The sequence below is a fragment of the Sus scrofa genome, chromosome 1 (genome assembly GCF_054392235.1).
Source record: "Sus scrofa isolate SSC_HxYL_T2T_F1_AM1 chromosome 1, Sscrofa_HxYL_maternal_Yorkshire_Landrace_v2.0, whole genome shotgun sequence".
NCBI lineage: Eukaryota > Metazoa > Chordata > Mammalia > Artiodactyla > Suidae > Sus > Sus scrofa.
This window is the reverse complement of record NC_139383.1, coordinates 151,841,750-151,868,630: the sequence shown is the minus strand read 5'-3', so window position 1 is coordinate 151,868,630 and position 26,881 is coordinate 151,841,750. Positions and strand designations below refer to the sequence as shown.

General features: G+C 72.2%; 10 non-coding genes across 10 annotated transcripts; all 10 read left to right on the top strand.

Annotated features, from left to right (window-relative positions):
- The first annotated feature begins 363 nt into the window (after positions 1–363).
- On the top strand, positions 364–457 carry LOC146406617 (small nucleolar RNA SNORD116). The gene has a single exon (XR_014833635.1). It is a non-coding gene; the product is annotated as a small nucleolar RNA SNORD116 (small nucleolar RNA).
- A 2,616-nt stretch (positions 458–3,073) lies between these two features.
- On the top strand, positions 3,074–3,167 carry LOC146406616 (small nucleolar RNA SNORD116). The gene has a single exon (XR_014833634.1). It is a non-coding gene; the product is annotated as a small nucleolar RNA SNORD116 (small nucleolar RNA).
- A 2,624-nt stretch (positions 3,168–5,791) lies between these two features.
- On the top strand, positions 5,792–5,885 carry LOC146406615 (small nucleolar RNA SNORD116). Its single transcript, XR_014833627.1, has one exon. It is a non-coding gene; the product is annotated as a small nucleolar RNA SNORD116 (small nucleolar RNA).
- A 2,607-nt stretch (positions 5,886–8,492) lies between these two features.
- On the top strand, positions 8,493–8,586 carry LOC146406614 (small nucleolar RNA SNORD116). The gene has a single exon (XR_014833626.1). It is a non-coding gene; the product is annotated as a small nucleolar RNA SNORD116 (small nucleolar RNA).
- A 2,607-nt stretch (positions 8,587–11,193) lies between these two features.
- Positions 11,194–11,287, top strand: LOC146406613 (small nucleolar RNA SNORD116). Its single transcript, XR_014833623.1, has one exon. It is a non-coding gene; the product is annotated as a small nucleolar RNA SNORD116 (small nucleolar RNA).
- A 2,616-nt stretch (positions 11,288–13,903) lies between these two features.
- On the top strand, positions 13,904–13,997 carry LOC146406612 (small nucleolar RNA SNORD116). The gene has a single exon (XR_014833618.1). It is a non-coding gene; the product is annotated as a small nucleolar RNA SNORD116 (small nucleolar RNA).
- A 2,616-nt stretch (positions 13,998–16,613) lies between these two features.
- Positions 16,614–16,707, top strand: LOC146406611 (small nucleolar RNA SNORD116). Its single transcript, XR_014833610.1, has one exon. It is a non-coding gene; the product is annotated as a small nucleolar RNA SNORD116 (small nucleolar RNA).
- A 2,616-nt stretch (positions 16,708–19,323) lies between these two features.
- LOC146406610 (small nucleolar RNA SNORD116) lies at positions 19,324–19,417 on the top strand. The gene has a single exon (XR_014833608.1). It is a non-coding gene; the product is annotated as a small nucleolar RNA SNORD116 (small nucleolar RNA).
- A 2,616-nt stretch (positions 19,418–22,033) lies between these two features.
- LOC146406609 (small nucleolar RNA SNORD116) lies at positions 22,034–22,127 on the top strand. Its single transcript, XR_014833602.1, has one exon. It is a non-coding gene; the product is annotated as a small nucleolar RNA SNORD116 (small nucleolar RNA).
- Positions 22,128–24,743: 2,616 nt separating this feature from the next.
- LOC146406608 (small nucleolar RNA SNORD116) lies at positions 24,744–24,837 on the top strand. Its single transcript, XR_014833601.1, has one exon. It is a non-coding gene; the product is annotated as a small nucleolar RNA SNORD116 (small nucleolar RNA).
- The last annotated feature ends 2,044 nt before the right edge of the window (positions 24,838–26,881 follow it).

The window sequence follows — 26,881 nt, the reverse complement described above, 5'->3', positions numbered from 1 at the left end:
CTCACCCAGCTGCTGCGGCGGAGAAACGGAGGCCAGCGCGGGGAGCGGAAGCCGGAGCCTGTCGGGAGCGACCCCGGGAAGGCCAGTCCCTCCTGCCGGAGGGAGGCGTGTTGGCGTGCGGCCGGTGGCGGGATCGATGGCCACCTGGTAGGCGATGGTAAGCGGCAGTGGCCTGCGCCAAGGTAGCCCCCGGGGGGCGGTGTGTGGCGCCCGGACCCGCACCCTCTGTTCCCGGGGGTGGAGCTGACCTGCTTGCCCGCGGTTGGGCTCGGGAGCCTGTGGGCCGCGGCCAGGAGGGAGCTGGCTGGCCGTCCCGGCGGTGGGGGCTGTGGCGGTGGCCGTCCCGCGGGTGTGCCCGTGCTCGGATCGATGATGACACCCACAAACGCATTCCTTGGAAAATCTGAACAAAATGAGTGAGAACTCACTACCGTCTCCTCATCGCAAACTGAGGTCCGGCACGTGGCTCCCACAGGGGACGTCGGGGGAGGGTCCCGTTGCCTTGGCTCCCTTGGGTGCGTGCAGCCCTGGGGCGCAGGTGGGGGCAGGCAGGCCTCCGGTGGCCGCGGAGGGCCATGGGGAGAGGAGCCTTGGGGCTGGCCTCCTCGAGGGCAGCCCCGGGGCCCCGGGGCCCCGGTGCCCGGCGGGAAAGCCTTGGGAGTGGCAGGCCCAGTGTGGGGTGGGCTGCCTGCGGTGTGTGTGAGCGCCGCTGGGCTCTCAGGCCTGCGGCTGCCTCCGTGAGGCCTCCGCGGGGTCCTGCCCGCGGTGTCGGGCGCCGAGGCTGTCTGTAGGTTGCGGGTGAGCAGCGGGGGCCTTGGCCTCGGCTGGACTGCCGACCCAGGTTCTGGTGGGGAGAGAGGAGGCCGGCCGGGGGGCCTTGCCGAGATGGCCGTTTGGGCGGGGTCGGACGCCTTGGCCTGGGCCTTCACGGGGTCGGCGGGGCTGCCAGTGCCTTTCCCTCGCAGAGTCCTTGGTGGTCATCGAGAACCCTGGAGCCCCTGCGGCATTTCCCAGAGACGTGGAGGCGGTGGGGCGCCAGGTGGCCCTGGGCGGTGCCGAGTCGGCCGCGGACTGGGGTCGAGAGAAGTGCAGGAGGGCCAGAGGTCCTGGGCCAGTGTGCGCAGAGCACCGTGAGGGGGAGTGTTGGGTGCCCGGGGCGGCAGTGCCTTCAGGGCGGCCTGGGCTATGATGTGGGATATCCTCAGAGATTTGGGCGGCGCGTGGAAGGCAGGACGGAGGGGTCCCGGGCACGTGAATGGGAGCTGGGTGCCTGTGCCCTGGCCGGTCATGGGTGCCGGCGGGGCAGAGAAGTGTGAGCCCGCGGCCAGCTCCCGGGGCCGCTAAGGTGTCCACACACGGGGCTGGGCATTGAGGCCGTGCGGCGCCCCTGGCCTGGCTGAGGCCGTGTTCCCGGGGAGGGAGGACAGGGAGTTGCGCAGTGGGAGGCAGTGTGAGGTTGATACCCAGCAGAGCTAGCCACGCCTGCGGACTGGAGCCCAGCCGAGCTGGTGCCGGGCGGGAGCTGGTGGCAAGGAGGGAGTCTGCTGTGGAGGAAAGGGGGCAGGCGGCGGCGGAAGGGGCGTGAGTTTCGGTGCGAGGGTCCCGCTGGGCCCAGGGTCTAGTGCGTCTCCCGTGGAGATGCTGGTGCTGGAGTTAGGGAGGCCTGGGTGTGCATGGGTGTGCCACGCAAAGGAGAGGGTCCCATGGGGCCCGGCGGGCCTTCCGGTGCTGGCGGCGGGGCTGTGGCGTGTGCCTTGCGTGGGGCCCGAGCGCCCAACTGGTGGCAGGCTCCGGGCGCCTGGCGGCAGGCGGTCTGTGCGGGTTGCGTTGTGTCCGGTGGACAGGCGGCAGCCGTGGGGCGGGGTTTGGGGCAGGCAGGCCTCCGGTGTCCCTAGAGTGCCCCGGGGAGACCTGCCTGAGGGACCCAGGTCCCGCGCGCCAGGGGGCCTGGTGTGGCGGGCCTGGAGGGTGAAGGGCGAGCGACCCGAGCCCACAGCCTGGCGGCAGGGGACGCCCCTGGCCATTGGCGGTCAGGGCGAGGTGCGGCCCTGCGGGGTCTCGCCCAGGCTCCAGGGCCCTTGGGGTCCCGGAGGGTCCAGCAGAAGGGTCTGTGTTTTGCCCGGGGTCCTGAGAGCGTGCTGGGGATAGCAGGGGTGGAGTGCAGGTGTGCCCATGGGCGCCCCGGTTCCAGGGCCGGCGGAGCCGCTCTCGGGGCGGAGACCTTGCCCCCAGGGGCACGTCAGCGGTCCTGAGGTGAGGCTCCTGCAGAGCACTCTGGGCCGCGTGTGTCTCTCCCTGCGTGGGCAGGCAGTGTCGGTGGCCGGAGCGAGGGTGTTTTCCCATCGGGGTGAGAGGGAGAGCCCCAGGGTGGGCCTGGGGGCGGAATCGGACTCGGGGTTGGGGTGGACTCTTCTGAAGCTGGGAGGGGTGCGGGTGGGCAGGGCCTTAGGGAGACTGAGGGAGGCGCGGTTCCTGGGGGAAGGGTGTGGCGAGGCGGCGGCAGCCCGCGTGGCGCTGTGGCGCCCCAGCGAAGGGGCAGTGCTGGCCACTCGTGTGGCCCTTTGGCTGCTGGCACCCAGTGAGAGGGGGGAGGCCAGGGACAGGTGGCAGCCAGGCTGCCCACAGGCCCTGGGCGGTGGGGGGCCCGGCCCCTGTGCCTTGGGCAGCCGGGCCCCTTGCTGAGGCGTGCTTGCGCGTGTCCGTTGTCGCCCTCACCCAGCTGCTGTGGCGGAGAAACGGAGGCCAGCGCGGGGAGCGGAAGCCGGAGCCTGTCGGGAGCGACCCCGGGAAGGCCAGTCCCTCCTGCCGGAGGGAGGCGTGTTGGCGTGCGGCCGGTGGCGGGATCGATGGCCACCTGGTAGGCGATGGTAAGCGGCAGTGGCCTGCGCCAAGGTAGCCCCCGGGGGGCGGTGTGTGGCGCCCGGACCCGCACCCTCTGCTCCCGGGGGTGGAGCTGACCTGCTTGCCCGCGGTTGGGCTCGGGAGCCTGCGGGCCGCGGCCAGGAGGGAGCTGGCTGGCCGTCCCGGCGGTGGGGGCTGTGGCGGTGGCCGTCCCGCGGGTGTGCCCGTGCTCGGATCGATGATGACACCCACAAACGCATTCCTTGGAAAATCTGAACAAAATGAGTGAGAACTCACTACCGTCTCCTCATCGCAAACTGAGGTCCGGCACGTGGCTCCCACAGGGGACGTCGGGGGAGGGTCCCGTTGCCTTGGCTCCCTTGGGTGCGTGCAGCCCTGGGGCGCAGGTGGGGGCAGGCAGGCCTCCGGTGGCCGCGGAGGGCCATGGGGAGAGGAGCCTTGGGGCTGGCCTCCTCGCGGGCAGCCCCGGGGCCCCGGGGCCCCGGTGCCCGGCGGGAAAGCCTTGGGAGTGGCAGGCCCAGTGTGGGGTGGGCTGCCTGCGGTGTGTGTGAGCGCCGCTGGGCTCTCAGGCCTGCGGCTGCCTCCTTGAGGTCTCCGCGGGGTCCTGCCCGCGGTGTCGGGCGCCGAGGCTGTCTGTAGGTTGCGGGTGAGCAGCGGGGGCCTTGGCCTCGGCGGGACTGCCGACCCAGGTTCTGGTGGGGAGAGAGGAGGCCGGCCGGGGGGCCTTGCCGAGATGGCCGTTTGGGCGGGGTCGGACGCCTTGGCCTGGGCCTTCACGGGGTCGGCGGGGCTGCCAGTGCCTTTCCCTCGCAGAGTCCTTGGTGGTCATCGAGAACCCTGGAGCCCCTGCGGCATTTCCCAGAGACGTGGAGGCGGTGGGGCGCCAGGTGGCCCTGGGCGGTGCCGAGTCGGCCGCGGACTGGGGTCGAGAGAAGTGCAGGAGGGCCAGAGGTCCTGGGCCAGTGTGCGCAGAGCACCGTGAGGGGGAGTGTTGGGTGCCCGGGGCGGCAGTGCCTTCAGGGCGGCCTGGGCTATGATGTGGGATATCCTCAGAGATTTGGTCGGCGCGTGGAAGGCAGGACGGAGGGGTCCCGGGCACGTGAATGGGAGCTGGGTGCCTGTGCCCTGGCCGGTCATGGGTGCCGGCGGGGCAGAGAAGTGTGAGCCCGCGGCCAGCTCCCGGGGCCGCTAAGGTGTCCACACACGGGGCTGGGCATTGAGGCCGTGCGGCGCCCCTGCCCTGGCTGAGGCCGTGTTCCCGGGGAGGGAGGACAGGGAGTTGCGCAGTGGGAGGCAGTGTGAGGTTGATACCCAGCAGAGCTAGCCACGCCTGCGGACTGGAGCCCAGCCGAGCTGGTGCCGGGCGGGAGCTGGTGGCAAGGAGGGAGTCTGCTGTGGAGGAAAGGGGGCAGGTGGCGGCGGAAGGGGCGTGAGGGCGTGAGTTTCGGTGCGAGGGTCCCGCTGGGCCCAGGGTCTAGTGCGTCTCCCGTGGAGATGCTGGTGCTGCAGTTAGGGAGGCCTGGGTGTGCATGGGTGTGGCACGCAAAGGAGAGGGTCCCATGGGGCCCGGCGGGCCTTCCGGTGCTGGCGGCGGGGCTGTGGCGTGTGCCTTGCGTGGGGCCCGAGCGCCCAACTGGTGGCAGGCTCCGGGCGCCCGGCGGCAGGCGGTCTGTGCGGGTTGCGTTGTGTCCGGTGGACAGGCGGCAGCCGTGGGGCGGGGTTTGGGGCAGGCAGGCCTCCGGTGTCCCCAGAGTGCCCCGGGGAGACCTGCCTGAGGGACCCAGGTCCCGCGCGCCAGGGGGCCTGGTGTGGCGGGCCTGGAGGGTGAAGGGCGAGCGACCCGAGCCCACAGCCTGGCGGCAGGGGACGCCCCTGGCCATTGGCGGTCAGGGCGAGGTGCGGCCCTGCGGGGTCTCGCCCAGGCTCCAGGGCCCTTGGGGTCCCGGAGGGTCCAGCAGAAGGGTCTGTGTTTTGCCCGGGGTCCTGAGAGCGTGCTGGGGATAGCAGGGGTGGAGTGCAGGTGTGCCCATGGGCGCCCCGGGTCCAGGGCCCGCGGAGCCGCTCTCGGGGCGGAGACCTTGCCCCCAGGGGCACGTCAGCGGTCCTGAGGTGAGGCTCCTGCAGAGCACTCTGGGCCGCGTGTGTCTCTCCCTGCGTGGGCAGGCAGTGTCGGTGGCCGGAACGAGGGTGTTTTCCCATCGGGGTGAGAGGGAGAGCCCCAGGGTGGGCCTGGGGGCGGAATCGGACTCGGGGTTGGGGTGGACTCTTCTGAAGCTGGGAGGGGTGCGGGTGGGCAGGGCCTTAGGGAGCCTGAGGGAGGCGCGGTTCCTGGGGGAAGGGTGTGGCGAGGCGGCGGCAGCCCGCGTGGCGCTGTGGCGCCCCAGAGAAGGGGCAGTGCTGGCCACTCGTGTGGCCCTTTGGCTGCTGGCACCCAGTGAGAGGGGGGAGGCCAGGGACAGGTGGCAGCCAGGCTGCCCACAGGCCCTGGGCGGTGGGGGGCCCGGCCCCTGTGCCTTGGGCAGCCGGGCCCCTTGCTGAGGTGTGCTTGCGCGTGTCCGTTGTCGCCCTCACCCAGCTGCTGCGGCGGAGAAACGGAGGCCAGCGCGGGGAGCGGAAGCCGGAGCCTGTCGGGAGCGACCCCGGGAAGGCCAGTCCCTCCTGCCGGAGGGAGGCGTGTTGGCGTGCGGCCGGTGGCGGGATCGATGGCCACCTGGTAGGCGATGGTATGCGGCAGTGGCCTGCGCCAAGGTAGCCCCCGGGGAGCGGTGTGTGGCGCCCGGACCTGCACCCTGAGCTCCCGGGGGTGGAGCTGTCCTGCTTGCCCGCGGTTGGGCTCGGGAGCCTGCGGGCCGCGGCCAGGAGGGAGCTGGCTGGCCGTCCCGGCGGTGGGGGCTGTGGCGGTGGCCGTCCCGCGGGTGTGCCCGTGCTCGGATCGATGATGACACCCACAAACGCATTCCTTGGAAAATCTGAACAAAATGAGTGAGAACTCACTACCGTCTCCTCATCGCAAACTGAGGTCCGGCACGTGGCTCCCACAGGGGACGTCGGGGGAGGGTCCCGTTGCCTTGGCTCCCTTGGGTGCGTGCAGCCCTGGGGCGCAGGTGGGGGCAGGCAGGCCTCCGGTGGCCCCGGAGGGCCATGGGGAGAGGAGCCTTGGGGCTGGCCTCCTCGAGGGCAGCCCCGGGGCCCCGGGGCCCCGGTGCCCGGCGGGAAAGCCTTGGGAGTGGCAGGCCCAGTGTGGGGTGGGCTGCCTGCGGTGTGTGTGAGCGCCGCTGGGCTCTCAGGCCTGCGGCTGCCTCCGTGAGGCCTCCGCGGGGTCCTGCCCGCGGTGTCGGGCGCAGAGGGTGTCTGTAGGTTGCGGGTGAGCAGCGGGGGCCTTGGCCTCGGCGGGACTGCCGACCCAGGTTCTGGTGGGGAGAGAGGAGGCCGGCCGGGGGGCCTTGCCGAGATGGCCGTTTGGGCGGGGTCGGACGCCTTGGCCTGGGCCTTCACGGGGTCGGCGGGGCTGCCAGTGCCTTTCCCTCGCAGAGTCCTTGGTGGTCATCGAGAACCCTGGAGCCCCTGCGGCATTTCCCAGAGAGGTGGAGGCGGTGGGGCGCCAGGTGGCCCTGGGCGGTGCCGAGTCGGCCGCGGACTGGGGTCGAGAGAAGTGCAGGAGGGCCAGAGGTCCTGGGCCAGTGTGCGCAGAGCACCGTGAGGGGGAGTGTTGGGTGCCCGGGGCGGCAGTGCCTTCAGGGCGGCCTGGGCTATGATGTGGGATATCCTCAGAGATTTGGGCGGCGCGTGGAAGGCAGGACGGAGGGGTCCCGGGCACGTGAATGGGCGCTGGGTGCCTGTGCCCTGGCCGGTCATGGGTGCCGGCGGGGCAGAGAAGTGTGAGCCCGCGGCCAGCTCCCGGGGCCGCTAAGGTGTCCACACACGAGGCTGGGCATTGAGGCCGTGCGGCGCCTCTGCCCTGGCTGAGGCCGTGGTCCCAGGGAGGGAGGACAGGGAGTTGCGCAGTGGGAGGCAGTGTGAGGTTGATACCCAGCAGAGCTAGCCACGCCTGCGGACTGGAGCCCAGCCGAGCTGGTGCCGGGCGGGAGCTGGTGGCAAGGAGGGAGTCTGCTGTGGAGGAAAGGGGGCAGGCGGCGGCGGAAGGGGCGTGAGTTTCGGTGCGAGGGTCCCGCTGGGCCCAGGGTCTAGTGCGTCTCCCGTGGAGATGCTGGTGCTGGAGTTAGGGAGGCCTGGGTGTGCATGGGTGTGGCACGCAAAGGAGAGGGTCCCATGGGGCCCGGCGGGCCTTCCGGTGCTGGCGGCGGGGCTGTGGCGTGTGCCTTGCGTGGGGCCCGAGCGCCCAACTGGTGGCAGGCTCCGGGCGCCCGGCGGCAGGCGGTCTGTGCGGGTTGCGTTGTGTCCGGTGGACAGGCGGCAGCCGTGGGGCGGGGTTTGGGGCAGGCAGGCCTCCGGTGTCCCCAGGGTGCCCCGGGGAGACCTGCCTGAGGGACCCAGGTCCCGCGCGCCAGGGGGCCTGGTGTGGCGGGCCTGGAGGGTGAAGGGCGAGCGACCCGAGCCCACAGCCTGGCGGCAGGGGACGCCCCTGGCCATTGGCGGTCAGGGCGAGGTGCGGCCCTGCGGGGTCTCGCCCAGGCTCCAGGGCCCTTGGGGTCCCGGAGGGTCCAGCAGAAGGGTCTGTGTTTTGCCCGGGGTCCTGAGAGCGTGCTGGGGATAGCAGGGGTGGAGTGCAGGTGTGCCCATGGGCGCCCCGGGTCCAGGGCCCGCGGAGCCGCTCTCGGGGCGGAGACCTTGCCCCCAGGGGCACGTCAGCGGTCCTGAGGTGAGGCTCCTGCAGAGCACTCTGGGCCGCGTGTGTCTCTCCCTGCGTGGGCAGGCAGTGTCGGTGGCCGGAGTGAGGGTGTTTTCCCATCGGGGTGAGAGGGAGAGCCCCAGGGTGGGCCTGGGGGCGGAATCGGACTCGGGGTTGGGGTAGACTCTTCTGAAGCTGGGAGGGGTGCGGGTGGGCAGGGCCTTAGGGAGACTGAGGGAGGCGCGGTTCTTGGTGTGGCGAGGCGGCGGCAGCCCGTGTCGCGCTGTGGCGCCCCAGCGAAGGGGCAGTGCTGGCCACTCGTGTGGCCCTTTGGCTGCTGGCACCCAGTGAGAGGGGGGAGGCCAGGGACAGGTGGCAGCCAGGCTGCCCACAGGCCCTGGGCGGTGGGGGGCCGGCCCCTGTGCCTTGGGCAGCCGGGCCCCTTGCTGAGGCGTGCTTGCGCGTGTCCGTTGTCGCCCTCACCCAGCTGCTGCGGCGGAGAAACGGAGGCCAGCTCGGGGAGCGGAAGCCGGAGCCTGTCGGGAGCGACCCCGGGAAGGCCAGTCCCTCCTGCCGGAGGGAGGCGTGTTGGCGTGCGGCCGGTGGCGGGATCGATGGCCACCTGGTAGGCGATGGTAAGCGGCAGTGGCCTGCGCCAAGGTAGCCCCCGGGGGGCGGTGTGTGGCGCCCGGACCCGCACCCTCTGCTCCCGGGGGTGGAGCTGACCTGCTTGCCCGCGGTTGGGCTCGGGAGCCTGCGGGCCGCGGCCAGGAGGGAGCTGGCTGGCCGTCCCGGCAGTGGGGGCTGTGGCGGTGGCCGTCCCGCGGGTGTGCCCGTGCTCGGATCGATGATGACACCCACAAACGCATTCCTTGGAAAATCTGAACAAAATGAGTGAGAACTCACTACCGTCTCCTCATCGCAAACTGAGGTCCGGCACGAGGCTCCCACAGGGGACGTCGGGGGAGGGTCCCGTTGCCTTGGCTCCCTTGGGTGCGTGCAGCCCTGGGGCGCAGGTGGGGGCAGGCAGGCCTCCGGTGGCCCCGGAGGGCCATGGGGAGAGGAGCCTTGGGGCTGGCCTCCTCGAGGGCAGCCCCGGGGCCCCGGTGCCCGGCGGGAAAGCCTTGGGAGTGGCAGGCCCAGTGTGGGTGGGCTGCCTGCGGTGTGTGTGAGCGCCGCTGGGCTCTCAGGCCTGCGGCTGCCTCCGTGAGGCCTCCGCGGGGTCCTGCCCGCGGTGTCGGGCGCAGAGGCTGTCTGTAGGTTGCGGGTGAGCAGCGGGGGCCTTGGCCTCGGCGGGACTGCCGACCCAGGTTCTGGTGGGGAGAGAGGAGGCCGGCCGGGGGGCCTTGCCGAGATGGCCGTTTGGGCGGGGTCGGACGCCTTGGCCTGGGCCTTCACGGGGTCGGCGGGGCTGCCAGTGCCTTTCCCTCGCAGAGTCCTTGGTGGTCATCGAGAACCCTGGAGCCCCTGCGGCATTTCCCAGAGAGGTGGAGGCGGTGGGGCGCCAGGTGGCCTTGGGCGGTGCCGAGTCGGCCGCGGACTGGGGTCGAGAGAAGTGCAGGAGGGCCAGAGGTCCTGGGCCAGTGTGCGCAGAGCACCGTGAGGGGGAGTGTTGGGTGCCCGGGGCGGCAGTGCCTTCAGGGCGGCCTGGGCTATGATGTGGGATATCCTCAGAGATTTGGGCGGCGCGTGGAAGGCAGGACGGAGGGGTCCCGGGCACGTGAATGGGCGCTGGGTGCCTGTGCCCTGGCCGGTCATGGGTGCCGGCGGGGCAGAGAAGTGTGAGCCCGCGGCCAGCTCCCGGGGCCGCTAAGGTGTCCACACACGAGGCTGGGCATTGAGGCCGTGCGGCGCCTCTGCCCTGGCTGAGGCCGTGTTCCCGGGGAGGGAGGACAGGGAGTTGCGCAGTGGGAGGCAGTGTGAGGTTGATACCCAGCAGAGCCAGCCACGCCTGCGGACTGGAGCCCAGCCGAGCTGGTGCCGGGCGGGAGCTGGTGGCAAGGAGGGAGTCTGCTGTGGAGGAAAGGGGGCAGGCGGCGGCGGAAGGGGCGTGAGTTTCGGTGCGAGGGTCCCGCTGGGCCCAGGGTCTAGTGCGTCTCCCGTGGAGATGCTGGTGCTGGAGTTAGGGAGGCCTGGGTGTGCATGGGTGTGGCACGCAAAGGAGAGGGTCCCATGGGGCCCGGCGGGCCTTCCGGTGCTGGCGGCGGGGCTGTGGCGTGTGCCTTGCGTGGGGCCCGAGCGCCCAACTGGTGGCAGGCTCCGGGCGCCCGGCGGCAGGCGCTCTGTGCGGGTTGCGTTGTGTCCGGTGGACAGGCGGCAGCCGTGGGGCGGGGTTTGGGGCAGGCAGGCCTCCGGTGTCCCCAGAGTGCCCCGGGGAGACCTGCCTGAGGGACCCAGGTCCCGCGCGCCAGGGGGCCTGGTGTGGCGGGCCTGGAGGGTGAAGGGCGAGCGACCCGAGCCCACAGCCTGGCGGCAGGGGACGCCCCTGGCCATTGGCGGTCAGGGCGAGGTGCGGCCCTGCGGGGTCTCGCCCAGGCTCCAGGGCCCTTGGGGTCCCGGAGGGTCCAGCAGAAGGGTCTGTGTTTTGCCCGGGGTCCTGAGAGCGTGCTGGGGATAGCAGGGGTGGAGTGCAGGTGTGCCCATGGGCGCCCCGGGTCCAGGGCCCGCGGAGCCGCTCTCGGGGCGGAGACCTTGCCCCCAGGGGCACGTCAGCGGTCCTGAGGTGAGGCTCCTGCAGAGCACTCTGGGCCGCGTGTGTCTCTCCCTGCGTGGGCAGGCAGTGTCGGTGGCCGGAGCGAGGGTGTTTTCCCATCGGGGTGAGAGGGAGAGCCCCAGGGTGGGCCTGGGGGCGGAATCGGACTCGGGGTTGGGGTGGACTCTTCTGAAGCTGGGAGGGGTGCGGGTGGGCAGGGCCTTAGGGAGCCTGAGGGAGGCGCGGTTCCTGGGGGAAGGGTGTGGCGAGGCGGCGGCAGCCCGCGTGGCGCTGTGGCGCCCCAGCGAAGGGGCAGTGCTGGCCACTCGTGTGGCCCTTTGGCTGCTGGCACCCAGTGAGAGGGGGGAGGCCAGGGACAGGTGGCAGCCAGGCTGCCCACAGGCCCTGGGCGGTGGGGGGCACGGCCCCTGTGCCTTGGGCAGCCGGGCCCCTTGCTGAGGCGTGCTTGCGCGTGTCCGTTGTCGCCCTCACCCAGCTGCTGTGGCGGAGAAACGGAGGCCAGCGCGGGGAGCGGAAGCCGGAGCCTGTCGGGAGCGACCCCGGGAAGGCCAGTCCCTCCTGCCGGAGGGAGGCGTGTTGGCGTGCGGCCGGTGGCGGGATCGATGGCCACCTGGTAGGCGATGGTAAGCGGCAGTGGCCTGCGCCAAGGTAGCCCCCGGGGGGCGGTGTGTGGCGCCCGGACCCGCACCCTCTGCTCCCGGGGGTGGAGCTGACCTGCTTGCCCGCGGTTGGGCTCGGGAGCCTGCGGGCCGCGGCCAGGAGGGAGCTGGCTGGCCGTCCCGGCGGTGGGGGCTGTGGCGGTGGCCGTCCCGCGGGTGTGCCCGTGCTCGGATCGATGATGACACCCACAAACGCATTCCTTGGAAAATCTGAACAAAATGAGTGAGAACTCACTACCGTCTCCTCATCGCAAACTGAGGTCCGGCACGTGGCTCCCACAGGGGACGTCGGGGGAGGGTCCCGTTGCCTTGGCTCCCTTGGGTGCGTGCAGCCCTGGGGCGCAGGTGGGGGCAGGCAGGCCTCCGGTGGCCCCGGAGGGCCATGGGGAGAGGAGCCTTGGGGCTGGCCTCCTCGAGGGCAGCCCCGGGGCCCCGGGGCCCCGGTGCCCGGCGGGAAAGCCTTGGGAGTGGCAGGCCCAGTGTGGGGTGGGCTGCCTGCGGTGTGTGTGAGCGCCGCTGGGCTCTCAGGCCTGCGGCTGCCTCCGTGAGGCCTCCGCGGGGTCCTGCCCGCGGTGTCGGGCGCAGAGGCTGTCTGTAGGTTGCGGGTGAGCAGCGGGGGCCTTGGCCTCGGCGGGACTGCCGACCCAGGTTCTGGTGGGGAGAGAGGAGGCCGGCCGGGGGGCCTTGCCGAGATGGCCGTTTGGGCGGGGTCGGACGCCTTGGCCTGGGCCTTCACGGGGTCGGCGGGGCTGCCAGTGCCTTTCCCTCGCAGAGTCCTTGGTGGTCATCGAGAACCCTGGAGCCCCTGCGGCATTTCCCAGAGATGTGGAGGCGGTGGGGCGCCAGGTGGCCCTGGGCCGTGCCGAGTCGGCCGCGTACTGGGGTCGAGAGAAGTGCAGGAGGGCCAGAGGTCCTGGGCCAGTGTGCGCAGAGCACTGTGAGGGGGAGTGTTGGGTGCCCGGGGCGGCAGTGCCTTCAGGGCGGCCTGGGCTATGATGTGGGATATCCTCAGAGATTTGGGCGGCGCGTGGAAGGCAGGACGGAGGGGTCCCGGGCACGTGAATGGGCGCTGGGTGCCTGTGCCCTGGCCGGTCATGGGTGCCGGCGGGGCAGAGAAGTGTGAGCCCGCGGCCAGCTCCCGGGGCCGCTAAGGTGTCCACACACGAGGCTGGGCATTGAGGCCGTGCGGCGCCCCTGCCCTGGCTGAGGCCGTGTTCCCGGGGAGGGAGGACAGGGAGTTGCGCAGTGGGAGGCAGTGTGAGGTTGATACCCAGCAGAGCCAGCCACGCCTGCGGACTGGAGCCCAGCCGAGCTGGTGCCGGGCGGGAGCTGGTGGCAAGGAGGGAGTCTGCTGTGGAGGAAAGGGGGCAGGCGGCGGCGGAAGGGGCGTGAGTTTCGGTGCGAGGGTCCCGCTGGGCCCAGGGTCTAGTGCGTCTCCCGTGGAGATGCTGGTGCTGGAGTTAGGGAGGCCTGGGTGTGCATGGGTGTGGCACGCAAAGGAGAGGGTCCCATGGGGCCCGGCGGGCCTTCCGGTGCTGGCGGCGGGGCTGTGGCGTGTGCCTTGCGTGGGGCCCGAGCGCCCAACTGGTGGCAGGCTCCGGGCGCCCGGCGGCAGGCGGTCTGTGCGGGTTGCGTTGTGTCCGGTGGACAGGCGGCAGCCGTGGGGCGGGGTTTGGGGCAGGCAGGCCTCCGGTGTCCCCAGGGTGCCCCGGGGAGACCTGCCTGAGGGACCCAGGTCCCGCGCGCCAGGGGGCCTGGTGTGGCGGGCCTGGAGGGTGAAGGGCGAGCGACCCGAGCCCACAGCCTGGCGGCAGGGGACGCCCCTGGCCATTGGCGGTCAGGGCGAGGTGCGGCCCTGCGGGGTCTCGCACAGGCTCCAGGGCCCTTGGGGTCCCGGAGGGTCCAGCAGAAGGGTCTGTGTTTTGCCCGGGGTCCTGAGAGCGTGCTGGGGATAGCAGGGGTGGAGTGCAGGTGTGCCCATGGGCGCCCCGGGTCCAGGGCCCGCAGAGCCGCTCTCGGGGCGGAGACCTTGCCCCCAGGGGCACGTCAGCGGTCCTGAGGTGAGGCTCCTGCAGAGCACTCTGGGCCGCGTGTGTCTCTCCCTGCGTGGGCAGGCAGTGTCGGTGACCGGAGCGAGGGTGTTTTCCCATCGGGGTGAGAGGGAGAGCCCCAGGGTGGGCCTGGGGGCGGAATCGGACTCGGGGTTGGGGTGGACTCTTCTGAAGCTGGGAGGGGTGCGGGTGGGCAGGGCCTTAGGGAGCCTGAGGGAGGCGCGGTTCCTGGGGGAAGGGTGTGGCGAGGCGGCGGCAGCCCGCGTGGCGCTGTGGCGCCCCAGCGAAGGGGCAGTGCTGGCCACTCGTGTGGCCCTTTGGCTGCTGGCACCCAGTGAGAGGGGGGAGACCAGGGACAGGTGGCAGCCAGGCTGCCCACAGGCCCTGGGCGGTGGGGGGCACGGCCCCTGTGCCTTGGGCAGCCTGGCCCCTTGCTGAGGCGTGCTTGCGCGTGTCCGTTGTCGCCCTCACCCAGCTGCTGTGGCGGAGAAACGGAGGCCAGCGCGGGGAGCGGAAGCCGGAGCCTGTCGGGAGCGACCCCGGGAAGGCCAGTCCCTCCTGCCGGAGGGAGGCGTGTTGGCGTGCGGCCGGTGGCGGGATCGATGGCCACCTGGTAGGCGATGGTAAGCGGCAGTGGCCTGCGCCAAGGTAGCCCCCGGGGGGCGGTGTGTGGCGCCCGGACCCGCACCCTCTGCTCCCGGGGGTGGAGCTGACCTGCTTGCCCGCGGTTGGGCTCGGGAGCCTGCGGGCCGCGGCCAGGAGGGAGCTGGCTGGCCGTCCCGGCGGTGGGGGCTGTGGCGGTGGCCGTCCCGCGGGTGTGCCCGTGCTCGGATCGATGATGACACCCACAAACGCATTCCTTGGAAAATCTGAACAAAATGAGTGAGAACTCACTACCGTCTCCTCATCGCAAACTGAGGTCCGGCACGTGGCTCCCACAGGGGACGTCGGGGGAGGGTCCCGTTGCCTTGGCTCCCTTGGGTGCGTGCAGCCCTGGGGCGCAGGTGGGGGCAGGCAGGCCTCCGGTGGCCCCGGAGGGCCATGGGGAGAGGAGCCTTGGGGCTGGCCTCCTCGAGGGCAGCCCCGGGGCCCCGGGGCCCCGGTGCCCGGCGGGAAAGCCTTGGGAGTGGCAGGCCCAGTGTGGGGTGGGCTGCCTGCGGTGTGTGTGAGCGCCGCTGGGCTCTCAGGCCTGCGGCTGCCTCCGTGAGGCCTCCGCGGGGTCCTGCCCGCGGTGTCGGGCGCCGAGGCTGTCTGTAGGTTGCGGGTGAGCAGCGGGGGCCTTGGCCTCGGCGGGACTGCCGACCCAGGTTCTGGTGGGGAGAGAGGAGGCCGGCCGGGGGGCCTTGCCGAGATGGCCGTTTGGGCGGGGTCGGACGCCTTGGCCTGGGCCTTCACGGGGTCGGCGGGGCTGCCAGTGCCTTTCCCTCGCAGAGTCCTTGGTGGTCATCGAGAACCCTGGAGCCCCTGCGGCATTTCCCAGAGATGTGGAGGCGGTGGGGCGCCAGGAGGCCCTGGGCCGTGCCGAGTCGGCCGCGAACTGGGGTCGAGAGAAGTGCAGGAGGGCCAGAGGTCCTGGGCCAGTGTGCGCAGAGCACCGTGAGGGGGAGTGTTGGGTGCCCGGGGCGGCAGTGCCTTCAGGGCGGCCTGGGCTATGATGTGGGATATCCTCAGAGATTTGGTCGGCGCGTGGAAGGCAGGACGGAGGGGTCCCGGGCACGTGAATGGGAGCTGGGTGCCTGTGCCCTGGCCGGTCATGGGTGCCGGCGGGGCAGAGAAGTGTGAGCCCGCGGCCAGCTCCCGGGGCCGCTAAGGTGTCCACACACGGGGCTGGGCATTGAGGCCGTGCAGCGCCTCTGCCCTGGCTGAGGCCGTGTTCCCGGGGAGGGAGGACAGGGAGTTGCGCAGTGGGAGGCAGTGTGAGGTTGATACCCAGCAGAGCTAGCCACGCCTGCGGACTGGAGCCCAGCCGAGCTGGTGCCGGGCGGGAGCTGGTGGCAAGGAGGGAGTCTGCTGTGGAGGAAAGGGGGCAGGCGGCGGCGGAAGGGGCGTGAGTTTCGGTGCGAGGGTCCCGCTGGGCCCAGGGTCTAGTGCGTCTCCCGTGGAGATGCTGGTGCTGGAGTTAGGGAGGCCTGGGTGTGCATGGGTGTGGCACGCAAAGGAGAGGGTCCCATGGGGCCCGGCGGGCCTTCCGGTGCTGGCGGCGGGGCTGTGGCGTGTGCCTTGCGTGGGGCCCGAGCGCCCAACTGGTGGCAGGCTCCGGGCGCCCGGCGGCAGGCGGTCTGTGCGGGTTGCGTTGTGTCCGGTGGACAGGCGGCAGCCGTGGGGCGGGGTTTGGGGCAGGCAGGCCTCCGGTGTCCCCAGAGTGCCCCGGGGAGACCTGCCTGAGGGACCCAGGTCCCGCGCGCCAGGGGGCCTGGTGTGGCGGGCCTGGAGGGTGAAGGGCGAGCGACCCGAGCCCACAGCCTGGCGGCAGGGGACGCCCCTGGCCATTGGCGGTCAGGGCGAGGTGCGGCCCTGCGGGGTCTCGCCCAGGCTCCAGGGCCCTTGGGGTCCCGGAGGGTCCAGCAGAAGGGTCTGTGTTTTGCCCGGGGTCCTGAGAGCGTGCTGGGGATAGCAGGGGTGGAGTGCAGGTGTGCCCATGGGCGCCCCGGGTCCAGGGCCCGCGGAGCCGCTCTCGGGGCGGAGACCTTGCCCCCAGGGGCACGTCAGCGGTCCTGAGGTGAGGCTCCTGCAGAGCACTCTGGGCCGCGTGTGTCTCTCCCTGCGTGGGCAGGCAGTGTCGGTGGCCGGAGCGAGGGTGTTTTCCCATCGGGGTGAGAGGGAGAGCCCCAGGGTGGGCCTGGGGGCGGAATCGGACTCGGGGTTGGGGTGGACTCTTCTGAAGCTGGGAGGGGTGCGGGTGGGCAGGGCCTTAGGGAGCCTGAGGGAGGCGCGGTTCCTGGGGGAAGGGTGTGGCGAGGCGGCGGCAGCCCGCGTGGCGCTGTGGCGCCCCAGCGAAGGGGCAGTGCTGGCCACTCGTGTGGCCCTTTGGCTGCTGGCACCCAGTGAGAGGGGGGAGACCAGGGACAGGTGGCAGCCAGGCTGCCCACAGGCCCTGGGCGGTGGGGGGCACGGCCCCTGTGCCTTGGGCAGCCTGGCCCCTTGCTGAGGCGTGCTTGCGCGTGTCCGTTGTCGCCCTCACCCAGCTGCTGTGGCGGAGAAACGGAGGCCAGCGCGGGGAGCGGAAGCCGGAGCCTGTCGGGAGCGACCCCGGGAAGGCCAGTCCCTCCTGCCGGAGGGAGGCGTGTTGGCGTGCGGCCGGTGGCGGGATCGATGGCCACCTGGTAGGCGATGGTAAGCGGCAGTGGCCTGCGCCAAGGTAGCCCCCGGGGGGCGGTGTGTGGCGCCCGGACCCGCACCCTCTGCTCCCGGGGGTGGAGCTGACCTGCTTGCCCGCGGTTGGGCTCGGGAGCCTGCGGGCCGCGGCCAGGAGGGAGCTGGCTGGCCGTCCCGGCGGTGGGGGCTGTGGCGGTGGCCGTCCCGCGGGTGTGCCCGTGCTCGGATCGATGATGACACCCACAAACGCATTCCTTGGAAAATCTGAACAAAATGAGTGAGAACTCACTACCGTCTCCTCATCGCAAACTGAGGTCCGGCACGTGGCTCCCACAGGGGACGTCGGGGGAGGGTCCCGTTGCCTTGGCTCCCTTGGGTGCGTGCAGCCCTGGGGCGCAGGTGGGGGCAGGCAGGCCTCCGGTGGCCCCGGAGGGCCATGGGGAGAGGAGCCTTGGGGCTGGCCTCCTCGAGGGCAGCCCCGGGGCCCCGGGGCCCCGGTGCCCGGCGGGAAAGCCTTGGGAGTGGCAGGCCCAGTGTGGGGTGGGCTGCCTGCGGTGTGTGTGAGCGCCGCTGGGCTCTCAGGCCTGCGGCTGCCTCCGTGAGGCCTCCGCGGGGTCCTGCCCGCGGTGTCGGGCGCCGAGGCTGTCTGTAGGTTGCGGGTGAGCAGCGGGGGCCTTGGCCTCGGCGGGACTGCCGACCCAGGTTCTGGTGGGGAGAGAGGAGGCCGGCCGGGGGGCCTTGCCGAGATGGCCGTTTGGGCGGGGTCGGACGCCTTGGCCTGGGCCTTCACGGGGTCGGCGGGGCTGCCAGTGCCTTTCCCTCGCAGAGTCCTTGGTGGTCATCGAGAACCCTGGAGCCCCTGCGGCATTTCCCAGAGATGTGGAGGCGGTGGGGCGCCAGGTGGCCCTGGGCCGTGCCGAGTCGGCCGCGAACTGGGGTCGAGAGAAGTGCAGGAGGGCCAGAGGTCCTGGGCCAGTGTGCGCAGAGCACCGTGAGGGGGAGTGTTGGGTGCCCGGGGCGGCAGTGCCTTCAGGGCGGCCTGGGCTATGATGTGGGATATCCTCAGAGATTTGGGCGGCGCGTGGAAGGCAGGACGGAGGGGTCCCGGGCACGTGAATGGGAGCTGGGTGCCTGTGCCCTGGCCGGTCATGGGTGCCGGCGGGGCAGAGAAGTGTGAGCCCGCGGCCAGCTCCCGGGGCCGCTAAGGTGTCCACACACGGGGCTGGGCATTGAGGCCGTGCAGCGCCCCTGCCCTGGCTGAGGCCGTGTTCCCGGGGAGGGAGGACAGGGAGTTGCGCAGTGGGAGGCAGTGTGAGGTTGATACCCAGCAGAGCTAGCCACGCCTGCGGACTGGAGCCCAGCCGAGCTGGTGCCGGGCGGGAGCTGGTGGCAAGGAGGGAGTCTGCTGTGGAGGAAAGGGGGCAGGCGGCGGCGGAAGGGGCGTGAGTTTCGGTGCGAGGGTCCCGCTGGGCCCAGGGTCTAGTGCGTCTCCCGTGGAGATGCTGGTGCTGGAGTTAGGGAGGCCTGGGTGTGCATGGGTGTGGCACGCAAAGGAGAGGGTCCCATGGGGCCCGGCGGGCCTTCCGGTGCTGGCGGCGGGGCTGTGGCGTGTGCCTTGCGTGGGGCCCGAGCGCCCAACTGGTGGCAGGCTCCGGGCGCCCGGCGGCAGGCGGTCTGTGCGGGTTGCGTTGTGTCCGGTGGACAGGCGGCAGCCGTGGGGCGGGGTTTGGGGCAGGCAGGCCTCCGGTGTCCCCAGAGTGCCCCGGGGAGACCTGCCTGAGGGACCCAGGTCCCGCGCGCCAGGGGGCCTGGCGTGGCGGGCCTGGAGGGTGAAGGGCGAGCGACCCGAGCCCACAGCCTGGCGGCAGGGGACGCCCCTGGCCATTGGCGGTCAGGGCGAGGTGCGGCCCTGCGGGGTCTCGCCCAGGCTCCAGGGCCCTTGGGGTCCCGGAGGGTCCAGCAGAAGGGTCTGTGTTTTGCCCGGGGTCCTGAGAGCGTGCTGGGGATAGCAGGGGTGGAGTGCAGGTGTGCCCATGGGCGCCCCGGGTCCAGGGCCCGCGGAGCCGCTCTCGGGGCGGAGACCTTGCCCCCAGGGGCACGTCAGCGGTCCTGAGGTGAGGCTCCTGCAGAGCACTCTGGGCCGCGTGTGTCTCTCCCTGCGTGGGCAGGCAGTGTCGGTGGCCGGAGCGAGGGTGTTTTCCCATCGGGGTGAGAGGGAGAGCCCCAGGGTGGGCCTGGGGGCGGAATCGGACTCGGGGTTGGGGTGGACTCTTCTGAAGCTGGGAGGGGTGCGGGTGGGCAGGGCCTTAGGGAGCCTGAGGGAGGCGCGGTTCCTGGGGGAAGGGTGTGGCGAGGCGGCGGCAGCCCGCGTGGCGCTGTGGCGCCCCAGCGAAGGGGCAGTGCTGGCCACTCGTGTGGCCCTTTGGCTGCTGGCACCCAGTGAGAGGGGGGAGGCCAGGGACAGGTGGCAGCCAGGCTGCCCACAGGCCCTGGGCGGTGGGGGGCCCGGCCCCTGTGCCTTGGGCAGCCTGGCCCCTTGCTGAGGCGTGCTTGCGCGTGTCCGTTGTCGCCCTCACCCAGCTGCTGTGGCGGAGAAACGGAGGCCAGCGCGGGGAGCGGAAGCCGGAGCCTGTCGGGAGCGACCCCGGGAAGGCCAGTCCCTCCTGCCGGAGGGAGGCGTGTTGGCGTGCGGCCGGTGGCGGGATCGATGGCCACCTGGTAGGCGATGGTAAGCGGCAGTGGCCTGCGCCAAGGTAGCCCCCGGGGGGCGGTGTGTGGCGCCCGGACCCGCACCCTGAGCTCCCGGGGGTGGAGCTGACCTGCTTGCCCGCGGTTGGGCTCGGGAGCCTGCGGGCCGCGGCCAGGAGGGAGCTGGCTGGCCGTCCCGGCGGTGGGGGCTGTGGCGGTGGCCGTCCCGCGGGTGTGCCCGTGCTCGGATCGATGATGACACCCACAAACGCATTCCTTGGAAAATCTGAACAAAATGAGTGAGAACTCACTACCGTCTCCTCATCGCAAACTGAGGTCCGGCACGTGGCTCCCACAGGGGACGTCGGGGGAGGGTCCCGTTGCCTTGGCTCCCTTGGGTGCGTGCAGCCCTGGGGCGCAGGTGGGGGCAGGCAGGCCTCCGGTGGCCCCGGAGGGCCATGGGGAGAGGAGCCTTGGGGCTGGCCTCCTCGAGGGCAGCCCCGGGGCCCCGGGGCCCCGGTGCCCGGCGGGAAAGCCTTGGGAGTGGCAGGCCCAGTGTGGGGTGGGCTGCCTGCGGTGTGTGTGAGCGCCGCTGGGCTCTCAGGCCTGCGGCTGCCTCCGTGAGGCCTCCGCGGGGTCCTGCCCGCGGTGTCGGGCGCCGAGGCTGTCTGTAGGTTGCGGGTGAGCAGCGGGGGCCTTGGCCTCGGCGGGACTGCCGACCCAGGTTCTGGTGGGGAGAGAGGAGGCCGGCCGGGGGGCCTTGCCGAGATGGCCGTTTGGGCGGGGTCGGACGCCTTGGCCTGGGCCTTCACGGGGTCGGCGGGGCTGCCAGTGCCTTTCCCTCGCAGAGTCCTTGGTGGTCATCGAGAACCCTGGAGCCCCTGCGGCATTTCCCAGAGATGTGGAGGCGGTGGGGCGCCAGGTGGCCCTGGGCCGTGCCGAGTCGGCCGCGAACTGGGGTCGAGAGAAGTGCAGGAGGGCCAGAGGTCCTGGGCCAGTGTGCGCAGAGCACCGTGAGGGGGAGTGTTGGGTGCCCGGGGCGGCAGTGCCTTCAGGGCGGCCTGGGCTATGATGTGGGATATCCTCAGAGATTTGGGCGGCGCGTGGAAGGCAGGACGGAGGGGTCCCGGGCACGTGAATGGGAGCTGGGTGCCTGTGCCCTGGCCGGTCATGGGTGCCGGCGGGGCAGAGAAGTGTGAGCCCGCGGCCAGCTCCCGGGGCCGCTAAGGTGTCCACACACGGGGCTGGGCATTGAGGCCGTGCAGCGCCCCTGCCCTGGCTGAGGCCGTGTTCCCGGGGAGGGAGGACAGGGAGTTGCGCAGTGGGAGGCAGTGTGAGGTTGATACCCAGCAGAGCTAGCCACGCCTGCGGACTGGAGCCCAGCCGAGCTGGTGCCGGGCGGGAGCTGGTGGCAAGGAGGGAGTCTGCTGTGGAGGAAAGGGGGCAGGCGGCGGCGGAAGGGGCGTGAGTTTCGGTGCGAGGGTCCCGCTGGGCCCAGGGTCTAGTGCGTCTCCCGTGGAGATGCTGGTGCTGGAGTTAGGGAGGCCTGGGTGTGCATGGGTGTGGCACGCAAAGGAGAGGGTCCCATGGGGCCCGGCGGGCCTTCCGGTGCTGGCGGCGGGGCTGTGGCGTGTGCCTTGCGTGGGGCCCGAGCGCCCAACTGGTGGCAGGCTCCGGGCGCCCGGCGGCAGGCGGTCTGTGCGGGTTGCGTTGTGTCCGGTGGACAGGCGGCAGCCGTGGGGCGGGGTTTGGGGCAGGCAGGCCTCCGGTGTCCCCAGAGTGCCCCGGGGAGACCTGCCTGAGGGACCCAGGTCCCGCGCGCCAGGGGGCCTGGTGTGGCGGGCCTGGAGGGTGAAGGGCGAGCGACCCGAGCCCACAGCCTGGCGGCAGGGGACGCCCCTGGCCATTGGCGGTCAGGGCGAGGTGCGGCCCTGCGGGGTCTCGCCCAGGCTCCAGGGCCCTTGGGGTCCCGGAGGGTCCAGCAGAAGGGTCTGTGTTTTGCCCGGGGTCCTGAGAGCGTGCTGGGGATAGCAGGGGTGGAGTGCAGGTGTGCCCATGGGCGCCCCGGGTCCTTGGCCCGCGGAGCCGCTCTCGGGGCGGAGACCTTGCCCCCAGGGGCACGTCAGCGGTCCTGAGGTGAGGCTCCTGCAGAGCACTCTGGGCCGCGTGTGTCTCTGCCTGCGTGGGCAGGCAGTGTCGGTGGCCGGAGCGAGGGTGTTTTCCCATCGGGGTGAGAGAGAGAGCCCCAGGGTGGGCCTGGGGGCGGAATCGGACTCGGGGTTGGGGTGGACTCTTCTGAAGCTGGGAGGGGTGCGGGTGGGCAGGGCCTTAGGGAGCCTGAGGGAGGCGCGGTTCCTGGGGGAAGGGTGTGGCGAGGCGGCGGCAGCCCGCGTGGCGCTGTGGCGCCCCAGCGAAGGGGCAGTGCTGGCCACTCGTGTGGCCCTTTGGCTGCTGGCACCCAGTGAGAGGGGGGAGGCCAGGGACAGGTGGCAGCCAGGCTGCCCACAGGCCCTGGGCGGTGGGGGGCCCGGCCCCTGTGCCTTGGGCAGCCTGGCCCCTTGCTGAGGCGTGCTTGCGCGTGTCCGTTGTCGCCCTCACCCAGCTGCTGTGGCGGAGAAACGGAGGCCAGCGCGGGGAGCGGAAGCCGGAGCCTGTCGGGAGCGACCCCGGGAAGGCCAGTCCCTCCTGCCGGAGGGAGGCGTGTTGGCGTGCGGCCGGTGGCGGGATCGATGGCCACCTGGTAGGCGATGGTAAGCGGCAGTGGCCTGCGCCAAGGTAGCCCCCGGGGGGCGGTGTGTGGCGCCCGGACCCGCACCCTCTGCTCCCGGGGGTGGAGCTGACCTGCTTGCCCGCGGTTGGGCTCGGGAGCCTGCGGGCCGCGGCCAGGAGGGAGCTGGCTGGCCGTCCCGGCAGTGGGGGCTGTGGCGGTGGCCGTCCCGCGGGTGTGCCCGTGCTCGGATCGATGATGACACCCACAAACGCATTCCTTGGAAAATCTGAACAAAATGAGTGAGAACTCACTACCGTCTCCTCATCGCAAACTGAGGTCCGGCACGTGGCTCCCACAGGGGACGTCGGGGGAGGGTCCCGTTGCCTTGGCTCCCTTGGGTGCGTGCAGCCCTGGGGCGCAGGTGGGGGCAGGCAGGCCTCCGGTGGCCCCGGAGGGCCATGGGGAGAGGAACCTTGGGGCTGGCCTCCTCGAGGGCAGCCCCGGGGCCCCGGGGCCCCGGTGCCCGGCGGGAAAGCCTTGGGAGTGGCAGGCCCAGTGTGGGGTGGGCTGCCTGCGGTGTGTGTGAGCGCCGCTGGGCTCTCAGGCCTGCGGCTGCCTCCGTGAGGCCTCCGCGGGGTCCTGCCCGCGGTGTCGGGCGCAGAGGGTGTCTGTAGGTTGCGGGTGAGCAGCGGGGGCCTTGGCCTCGGCGGGACTGCCGACCCAGGTTCTGGTGGGGAGAGAGGAGGCCGGCCGGGGGGCCTTGCCGAGATGGCCGTTTGGGCGGGGTCGGACGCCTTGGCCTGGGCCTTCACGGGGTCGGCGGGGCTGCCAGTGCCTTTCCCTCGCAGAGTCCTTGGTGGTCATCGAGAACCCTGGAGCCCCTGCGGCATTTCCCAGAGAGGTGGAGGTGGTGGGGCGCCAGGTGGCCCTGGGCGGTGCCGAGTCGGCCGCGGACTGGGGTCGAGAGAAGTGCAGGAGGGCCAGAGGTCCTGGGCCAGTGTGCGCAGAGCACCGTGAGGGGGAGTGTTGGGTGCCCGGGGCGGCAGTGCCTTCAGGGCGGCCTGGGCTATGATGTGGGATATCCTCAGAGATTTGGGCGGCGCGTGGAAGGTAGGACGGAGGGGTCCCGGGCACGTGAATGGGCGCTGGGTGCCTGTGCCCTGGCCGGTCATGGGTGCCGGCGGGGCAGAGAAGTGTGAGCCCGCGGCCAGCTCCCGGGGCCGCTAAGGTGTCCACACACGAGGCTGGGCATTGAGGCCGTGCGGCGCCTCTGCCCTGGCTGAGGCCGTGTTCCCGGGGAGGGAGGACAGGGAGTTGCGCAGTGGGAGGCAGTGTGAGGTTGATACCCAGCAGAGCTAGCCACGCCTGCGGACTGGAGCCCAGCCGAGCTGGTGCCGGGCGGGAGCTGGTGGCAAGGAGGGAGTCTGCTGTGGAGGAAAGGGGGCAGGCGGCGGCGGAAGGGGCGTGAGTTTCGGTGCGAGGGTCCCGCTGGGCCCAGGGTCTAGTGCGTCTCCCGTGGAGATGCTGGTGCTGGAGTTAGGGAGGCCTGGGTGTGCATGGGTGTGCCACGCAAAGGAGAGGGTCCCATGGGGCCCGGCGGGCCTTCCGGTGCTGGCGGCGGGGCTGTGGCGTGTGCCTTGCGTGGGGCCCGAGCGCCCAACTGGTGGCAGGCTCCGGGCGCCCGGCGGCAGGCGGTCTGTGCGGGTTGCGTTGTGTCCGGTGGACAGGCGGCAGCCGTGGGGCGGGGTTTGGGGCAGGCAGGCCTCCGGTGTCCCCAGGGTGCCCCGGGGAGACCTGCCTGAGGGACCCAGGTCCCGCGCGCCAGGGGGCCTGGTGTGGCGGGCCTGGAGGGTGAAGGGCGAGCGACCCGAGCCCACAGCCTGGCGGCAGGGGACGCCCCTGGCCATTGGCGGTCAGGGCGAGGTGCGGCCCTGCGGGGTCTCGCCCAGGCTCCAGGGCCCTTGGGGTCCCGGAGGGTCCAGCAGAAGGGTCTGTGTTTTGCCCGGGGTCCTGAGAGCGTGCTGGGGATAGCAGGGGTGGAGTGCAGGTGTGCCCATGGGCGCCCCGGGTCCAGGGCCCGCGGAGCCGCTCTCGGGGCGGAGACCTTGCCCCCAGGGGCACGTCAGCGGTCCTGAGGTGAGGCTCCTGCAGAGCACTCTGGGCCGCGTGTGTCTCTCCCTGCGTGGGCAGGCAGTGTCGGTGGCCGGAGCGAGGGTGTTTTCCCATCGGGGTGAGAGGGAGAGCCCCAGGGTGGGCCTGGGGGCGGAATCGGACTCGGGGTTGGGGTGGACTCTTCTGAAGCTGGGAGGGGTGCGGGTGGGCAGGGCCTTAGGGAGCCTGAGGGAGGCGCGGTTCCTGGGGGAAGGGTGTGGCGAGGCGGCGGCAGCCCGCGTGGCGCTGTGGCGCCCCAGCGAAGGGGCAGTGCTGGCCACTCGTGTGGCCCTTTGGCTGCTGGCACCCAGTGAGAGGGGGGAGGCCAGGGACAGGTGGCAGCCAGGCTGCCCACAGGCCCTGGGCGGTGGGGGGCCCGGCCCCTGTGCCTTGGGCAGCCTGGCCCCTTGCTGAGGCGTGCTTGCGCGTGTCCGTTGTCGCCCTCACCCAGCTGCTGTGGCGGAGAAACGGAGGCCAGCGCGGGGAGCGGAAGCCGGAGCCTGTCGGGAGCGACCCCGGGAAGGCCAGTCCCTCCTGCCGGAGGGAGGCGTGTTGGCGTGCGGCCGGTGGCGGGATCGATGGCCACCTGGTAGGCGATGGTAAGCGGCAGTGGCCTGCGCCAAGGTAGCCCCCGGGGGGCGGTGTGTGGCGCCCGGACCCGCACCCTCTGCTCCCGGGGGTGGAGCTGACCTGCTTGCCCGCGGTTGGGCTCGGGAGCCTGCGGGCCGCGGCCAGGAGGGAGCTGGCTGGCCGTCCCGGCGGTGGGGGCTGTGGCGGTGGCCGTCCCGCGGGTGTGCCCGTGCTCGGATCGATGATGACACCCACAAACGCATTCCTTGGAAAATCTGAACAAAATGAGTGAGAACTCACTACCGTCTCCTCATCGCAAACTGAGGTCCGGCACGTGGCTCCCACAGGGGACGTCGGGGGAGGGTCCCGTTGCCTTGGCTCCCTTGGGTGCGTGCAGCCCTGGGGCGCAGGTGGGGGCAGGCAGGCCTCCGGTGGCCGCGGAGGGCCATGGGGAGAGGAGCCTTGGGGCTGGCCTCCTCGAGGGCAGCCCCGGGGCCCCGGGGCCCCGGTGCCCGGCGGGAAAGCCTTGGGAGTGGCAGGCCCAGTGTGGGGTGGGCTGCCTGCGGTGTGTGTGAGCGCCGCTGGGCTCTCAGGCCTGCGGCTGCCTCCGTGAGGCCTCCGCGGGGTCCTGCCCGCGGTGTCGGGCGCAGAGGCTGTCTGTAGGTTGCGGGTGAGCAGCGGGGGCCTTGGCCTCGGCGGGACTGCCGACCCAGGTTCTGGTGGGGAGAGAGGAGGCCGGCCGGGGGGCCTTGCCGAGATGGCCGTTTGGGCGGGGTCGGACGCCTTGGCCTGGGCCTTCACGGGGTCGGCGGGGCTGCCAGTGCCTTTCCCTCGCAGAGTCCTTGGTGGTCATAGAGAACCCTGGAGCCCCTGCGGCATTTCCCAGAGAGGTGGAGGTGGTGGGGCGCCAGGTGGCCCTGGGCGGTGCCGAGTCGGCCGCGGACTGGGGTCGAGAGAAGTGCAGGAGGGCCAGAGGTCCTGGGCCAGTGTGCGCAGAGCACCGTGAGGGGGAGTGTTGGGTGCCCGGGGCGGCAGTGCCTTCAGGGCGGCCTGGGCTATGATGTGGGATATCCTCAGAGATTTGGGCGGCGCGTGGAAGGCAGGACGGAGGGGTCCCGGGCACGTGAATGGGAGCTGGGTGCCTGTGCCCTGGCCGGTCATGGGTGCCGGCGGGGCAGAGAAGTGTGAGCCCGCGGCCAGCTCCCGGGGCCGCTAAGGTGTCCACACACGGGGCTGGGCATTGAGGCCGTGCGGCGCCCCTGCCCTGGCTGAGGCCGTGTTCCCGGGGAGGGAGGACAGGGAGTTGCGCAGTGGGAGGCAGTGTGAGGTTGATACCCAGCAGAGCCAGCCACGCCTGCGGACTGGAGCCCAGCCGAGCTGGTGCCGGGCGGGAGCTGGTGGCAAGGAGGGAGTCTGCTGTGGAGGAAAGGGGGCAGGCGGCGGCGGAAGGGGCGTGAGTTTTGGTGCGAGGGTCCCGCTGGGCCCAGGGTCTAGTGCGTCTCCCGTGGAGATGCTGGTGCTGGAGTTAGGGAGGCCTGGGTGTGCATGGGTGTGGCACGCAAAGGAGAGGGTCCCATGGGGCCCGGCGGGCCTTCCGGTGCTGGCGGCGGGGCTGTGGCGTGTGCCTTGCGTGGGGCCCGAGCGCCCAACTGGTGGCAGGCTCCGGGCGCCCGGCGGCAGGCGGTCTGTGCGGGTTGCGTTGTGTCCGGTGGACAGGCGGCAGCCGTGGGGCGGGGTTTGGGGCAGGCAGGCCTCCGGTGTCCCCAGAGTGCCCCGGGGAGACCTGCCTGAGGGACCCAGGTCCCGCGCGCCAGGGGGCCTGGTGTGGCGGGCCTGGAGGGTGAAGGGCGAGCGACCCGAGCCCACAGCCTGGCGGCAGGGGACGCCCCTGGCCATTGGCGGTCAGGGCGAGGTGCGGCCCTGCGGGGTCTCGCCCAGGCTCCAGGGCCCTTGGGGTCCCGGAGGGTCCAGCAGAAGGGTCTGTGTTTTGCCCGGGGTCCTGAGAGCGTGCTGGGGATAGCAGGGGTGGAGTGCAGGTGTGCCCATGGGCGCCCCGGGTCCAGGGCCCGCGGAGCCGCTCTCGGGGCGGAGACCTTGCCCCCAGGGGCACGTCAGCGGTCCTGAGGTGAGGCTCCTGCAGAGCACTCTGGGCCGCGTGTGTCTCTGCCTGCGTGGGCAGGCAGTGTCGGTGGCCGGAGCGAGGGTGTTTTCCCATCGGGGTGAGAGGGAGAGCCCCAGGGTGGGCCTGGGGGCGGAATCGGACTCGGGGTTGGGGTGGACTCTTCTGAAGCTGGGAGGGGTGCGGGTGGGCAGGGCCTTAGGGAGCCTGAGGGAGGCGCGGTTCCTGGGGGAAGGGTGTGGCGAGGCGGCGGC